The sequence below is a fragment of the Chiloscyllium punctatum genome, unplaced genomic scaffold (assembly GCF_047496795.1).
Source record: "Chiloscyllium punctatum isolate Juve2018m unplaced genomic scaffold, sChiPun1.3 scaffold_459, whole genome shotgun sequence".
In the NCBI taxonomy this organism is placed as follows: domain Eukaryota; kingdom Metazoa; phylum Chordata; class Chondrichthyes; order Orectolobiformes; family Hemiscylliidae; genus Chiloscyllium; species Chiloscyllium punctatum.
The window spans coordinates 44723-50056 of record NW_027310193.1 but is presented as its reverse complement, the minus strand read 5'-3'; positions in this window follow the sequence as shown (position 1 = coordinate 50056).

The following is a 5334-nucleotide window of genomic DNA, read 5'->3' as shown; positions in this document are numbered from 1 at the left end:
GCCCAAAAGGGGATGGGAGTGAATGTGACTGCTCATACCGACTTTGGCGCTTCCGAGCCTGGTAGCTCAGCCGGGTTTGACCCGGCGGTTCTGCCGACGGTCTCGTCTTCGAGGCGGGTGCCTCCCCCGTGTACAGGCCGATTTTCATGCATTTCGTACCGTGGGAAGCGGTCCAAAAGGGGATGGGAGTGAACGTGACTGCTCATACCGACTTTGGCGCTTCCGAGCCGGGTAGCTCAGCCGGGTTTGACCCGGCGGTTCTGCCGACGGTCTCGTCTTCGAGGCGGGTGCCTCTCCCGTGTACAGGCCGATTTTCGTGCATTTCCAACCGTGGGAAGTGGTCCAAAAGGGAATGGGGGTGGACGTGACTGCTCAACCCGGCTTTGAGACTTGTAAGCCGGGTAGCTCAGCCGGGTTTGACCCGGCGGTTCTGCCGACGGTCCCGCCTTCGAGGGCGGACCCTCCCCCGTGTACAGGCCGATTTTCGTGCATTTCCAACGGTGGGAAGAGGTCCAAAAGGGGATGGGAGTGAACGTGACTGCTCAACCCGACTCTGAGGCTTCTAACCCGGGTAGCTCGGCCGGGTTTGACCCGTCGATTCTGCCGATGGTCTCGTTTTGGAGGGGGGAGCCTCCCCCGTGTTCAGTCCGATTTTCGTGCATTTCGAACCGTGGGAAGCGGCCCAAAAGGGGATGGGAGTGAATGTGACTGCTCATACCGACTTTGGCGCTTCCGAGCCTGGTAGCTCAGCCGGGTTTGATCCGGCGGTTCTGCCGACGGTCTCGTCTTCGAGGCGGCTCCCTCCCCCGTGTACAGGCCGATTTTCATGCATTTCGTACCGTGGGAAGTGGTCCAAAAGGGAATGGGGGTGGACGTGACTGCTCATACCGACATCGAGACTTGTAAGCCGTGTAGCTCGGCCGGGTTTGATCCGTCGGGTCTGCCGACGGTCTCGTCTTCGAGAGGGGGGCCTCCCCCGTGTACAGGCCGATTTTCGTGCATTTCCAACGGTGGGAAGAGGTTCAAAAGGGGATGGGGGTGAATGTGACTGCTCAACCCGACTCTGAGGCTTCTAACCCGGGTAGCTCGGCCGGGTTTGATCCGGCGGTTCTGCCGACGGTCTCGTCTTCGAGGCCGGTGCCTCCCCCGTGTACAGGCCGATTTTCGTGCATTTCCAACGGTGGGAAGTGGTCCAAAAGGGAATGGGGGTGGACGTGTCTGCTCATACCGACTTTGAGACTTGTAAGCCGGGTAGCTCAGCCGGGTTTGTTCCGGCGGTTCTGCCGACGGTCTCGTCATCGAGGGGGGAGCCTCCCCCGTGTCCAGGCCGATTTTCATGCATTTCCAACCGTGGGAAGTGGTCCAAAAGGGAATGGGGGTGAATGTGACTGCTCATACCGACTTTGAGACTTTTAAGCCGGGTAGCTCAGCCGGGTTTGACCCGGCGGTTCTGCCGACGGCCTCGCCTTCGAGGGGGGAGCGTCCCCCGTGTTCAGGCCGAATTTTGTGCATTTCGAACCGTGGGAAGTTGCCCAAAAGTCGATGGGAGTGAATGTGACTGCTCAACCCGACTTTGAGACTTGTAAGCCGGGTAGCTCAGCCGGGTTTGACCCGGCGGTTCTGCCGACGGTCTCGTCTTCGAGGCGGGTGCCTCCCCCGTGTACAGGCCGATTTTCATGCATTTCGTACCGTGGGAAGCGGTCCAAAAGGGGATGGGAGTGAACGTGACTGCTCATACCGACTTTGGCGCTTCCGAGCCGGGTAGCTCAGCCGGGTTTGACCCGGCGGTTCTGCCGACGGTCTCGTCTTCGAGGCGGGTGCCTCTCCCGTGTACAGGCCGATTTTCGTGCATTTCCAACCGTGGGAAGTGGTCCAAAAGGGAATGGGGGTGGACGTGACTGCTCAACCCGGCTTTGAGACTTGTAAGCCGGGTAGCTCAGCCGGGTTTGACCCGGCGGTTCTGCCGACGGTCCCGCCTTCGAGGGCGGACCCTCCCCCGTGTACAGGCCGATTTTCGTGCATTTCCAACGGTGGGAAGAGGTCCAAAAGGGGATGGGAGTGAACGTGACTGCTCAACCCGACTCTGAGGCTTCTAACCCGGGTAGCTCGGCCGGGTTTGACCCGTCGATTCTGCCGATGGTCTCGTTTTGGAGGGGGGAGCCTCCCCCGTGTTCAGTCCGATTTTCGTGCATTTCGAACCGTGGGAAGCGGCCCAAAAGGGGATGGGAGTGAATGTGACTGCTCATACCGACTTTGGCGCTTCCGAGCCTGGTAGCTCAGCCGGGTTTGATCCGGCGGTTCTGCCGACGGTCTCGTCTTCGAGGCGGCTCCCTCCCCCGTGTACAGGCCGATTTTCATGCATTTCGTACCGTGGGAAGTGGTCCAAAAGGGAATGGGGGTGGACGTGACTGCTCATACCGACATCGAGACTTGTAAGCCGTGTAGCTCGGCCGGGTTTGATCCGGCGGGTCTGCCGACGGTCTCGTCTTCGAGAGGGGGGCCTCCCCCGTGTACAGGCCGATTTTCGTGCATTTCCAACGGTGGGAAGAGGTTCAAAAGGGGATGGGGGTGAATGTGACTGCTCAACCCGACTCTGAGGCTTCTAACCCGGGTAGCTCGGCCGGGTTTGATCCGGCGGTTCTGCCGACGGTCTCGTCTTCGAGGCCGGTGCCTCCCCCGTGTACAGGCCGATTTTCGTGCATTTCCAACGGTGGGAAGTGGTCCAAAAGGGAATGGGGGTGAATGTGACTGCTCATACCGACTTTGAGACTTTTAAGCCGGGTAGCTCAGCCGGGTTTGACCCGGCGGTTCTGCCGACGGCCTCGCCTTCGAGGGGGGAGCGTCCCCCGTGTTCAGGCCGAATTTTGTGCATTTCGAACCGTGGGAAGTTGCCCAAAAGTCGATGGGAGTGAATGTGACTGCTCAACCCGACTTTGAGACTTGTAAGCCGGGTAGCTCAGCCGGGTTTGACCCGGCGGTTCTGCCGACGGTCTCGTCTTCGAGGCGGGTGCCTCCCCCGTGTACAGGCCGATTTTCATGCATTTCGTACCGTGGGAAGCGGTCCAAAAGGGGATGGGAGTGAACGTGACTGCTCATACCGACTTTGGCGCTTCCGAGCCGGGTAGCTCAGCCGGGTTTGACCCGGCGGTTCTGCCGACGGTCTCGTCTTCGAGGCGGGTGCCTCTCCCGTGTACAGGCCGATTTTCGTGCATTTCCAACCGTGGGAAGTGGTCCAAAAGGGAATGGGGGTGGACGTGACTGCTCAACCCGGCTTTGAGACTTGTAAGCCGGGTAGCTCAGCCGGGTTTGACCCGGCGGTTCTGCCGACGGTCCCGCCTTCGAGGGCGGACCCTCCCCCGTGTACAGGCCGATTTTCGTGCATTTCCAACGGTGGGAAGAGGTCCAAAAGGGGATGGGAGTGAACGTGACTGCTCAACCCGACTCTGAGGCTTCTAACCCGGGTAGCTCGGCCGGGTTTGACCCGTCGATTCTGCCGATGGTCTCGTTTTGGAGGGGGGAGCCTCCCCCGTGTTCAGTCCGATTTTCGTGCATTTCGAACCGTGGGAAGCGGCCCAAAAGGGGATGGGAGTGAATGTGACTGCTCATACCGACTTTGGCGCTTCCGAGCCTGGTAGCTCAGCCGGGTTTGACCCGGCGGTTCTGCCGACGGTCTCGTCTTCGAGGCGGGTGCCTCCCCCGTGTACAGGCCGATTTTCATGCATTTCGTACCGTGGGAAGCGGTCCAAAAGGGGATGGGAGTGAACGTGACTGCTCATACCGACTTTGGCGCTTCCGAGCCGGGTAGCTCAGCCGGGTTTGACCCGGCGGTTCTGCCGACGGTCTCGTCTTCGAGGCGGGTGCCTCTCCCGTGTACAGGCCGATTTTCGTGCATTTCCAACCGTGGGAAGTGGTCCAAAAGGGAATGGGGGTGGACGTGACTGCTCAACCCGGCTTTGAGACTTGTAAGCCGGGTAGCTCAGCCGGGTTTGACCCGGCGGTTCTGCCGACGGTCCCGCCTTCGAGGGCGGACCCTCCCCCGTGTACAGGCCGATTTTCGTGCATTTCCAACGGTGGGAAGAGGTCCAAAAGGGGATGGGAGTGAACGTGACTGCTCAACCCGACTCTGAGGCTTCTAACCCGGGTAGCTCGGCCGGGTTTGACCCGTCGATTCTGCCGATGGTCTCGTTTTGGAGGGGGGAGCCTCCCCCGTGTTCAGTCCGATTTTCGTGCATTTCGAACCGTGGGAAGCGGCCCAAAAGGGGATGGGAGTGAATGTGACTGCTCATACCGACTTTGGCGCTTCCGAGCCTGGTAGCTCAGCCGGGTTTGATCCGGCGGTTCTGCCGACGGTCTCGTCTTCGAGGCGGCTCCCTCCCCCGTGTACAGGCCGATTTTCATGCATTTCGTACCGTGGGAAGTGGTCCAAAAGGGAATGGGGGTGGACGTGACTGCTCATACCGACATCGAGACTTGTAAGCCGTGTAGCTCGGCCGGGTTTGATCCGGCGGGTCTGCCGACGGTCTCGTCTTCGAGAGGGGGGCCTCCCCCGTGTACAGGCCGATTTTCGTGCATTTCCAACGGTGGGAAGAGGTTCAAAAGGGGATGGGAGTGAATGTGACTGCTCAACCCGACTCTGAGGCTTCTAACCCGGGTAGCTCGGCCGGGTTTGATCCGGCGGTTCTGCCGACGGTCTCGTCTTCGAGGCCGGTGCCTCCCCCGTGTACAGGCCGATTTTCGTGCATTTCCAACGGTGGGAAGTGGTCCAAAAGGGAATGGGGGTGGACGTGTCTGCTCATACCGACTTTGAGACTTGTAAGCCGGGTAGCTCAGCCGGGTTTGTTCCGGCGGTTCTGCCGACGGTCTCGTCATCGAGGGGGGAGCCTCCCCCGTGTCCAGGCCGATTTTCATGCATTTCCAACCGTGGGAAGTGGTCCAAAAGGGAATGGGGGTGAATGTGACTGCTCATACCGACTTTGAGACTTTTAAGCCGGGTAGCTCAGCCGGGTTTGACCCGGCGGTTCTGCCGACGGCCTCGCCTTCGAGGGGGGAGCGTCCCCCGTGTTCAGGCCGAATTTTGTGCATTTCGAACCGTGGGAAGTTGCCCAAAAGTCGATGGGAGTGAATGTGACTGCTCAACCCGACTTTGAGACTTGTAAGCCGGGTAGCTCAGCCGGGTTTGACCCGGCGGTTCTGCCGACGGTCTCGTCTTCGAGGCGGGTGCCTCCCCCGTGTACAGGCCGATTTTCATGCATTTCGTACCGTGGGAAGCGGTCCAAAAGGGGATGGGAGTGAACGTGACTGCTCATACCGACTTTGGCGCTTCCGAGCCGGGTA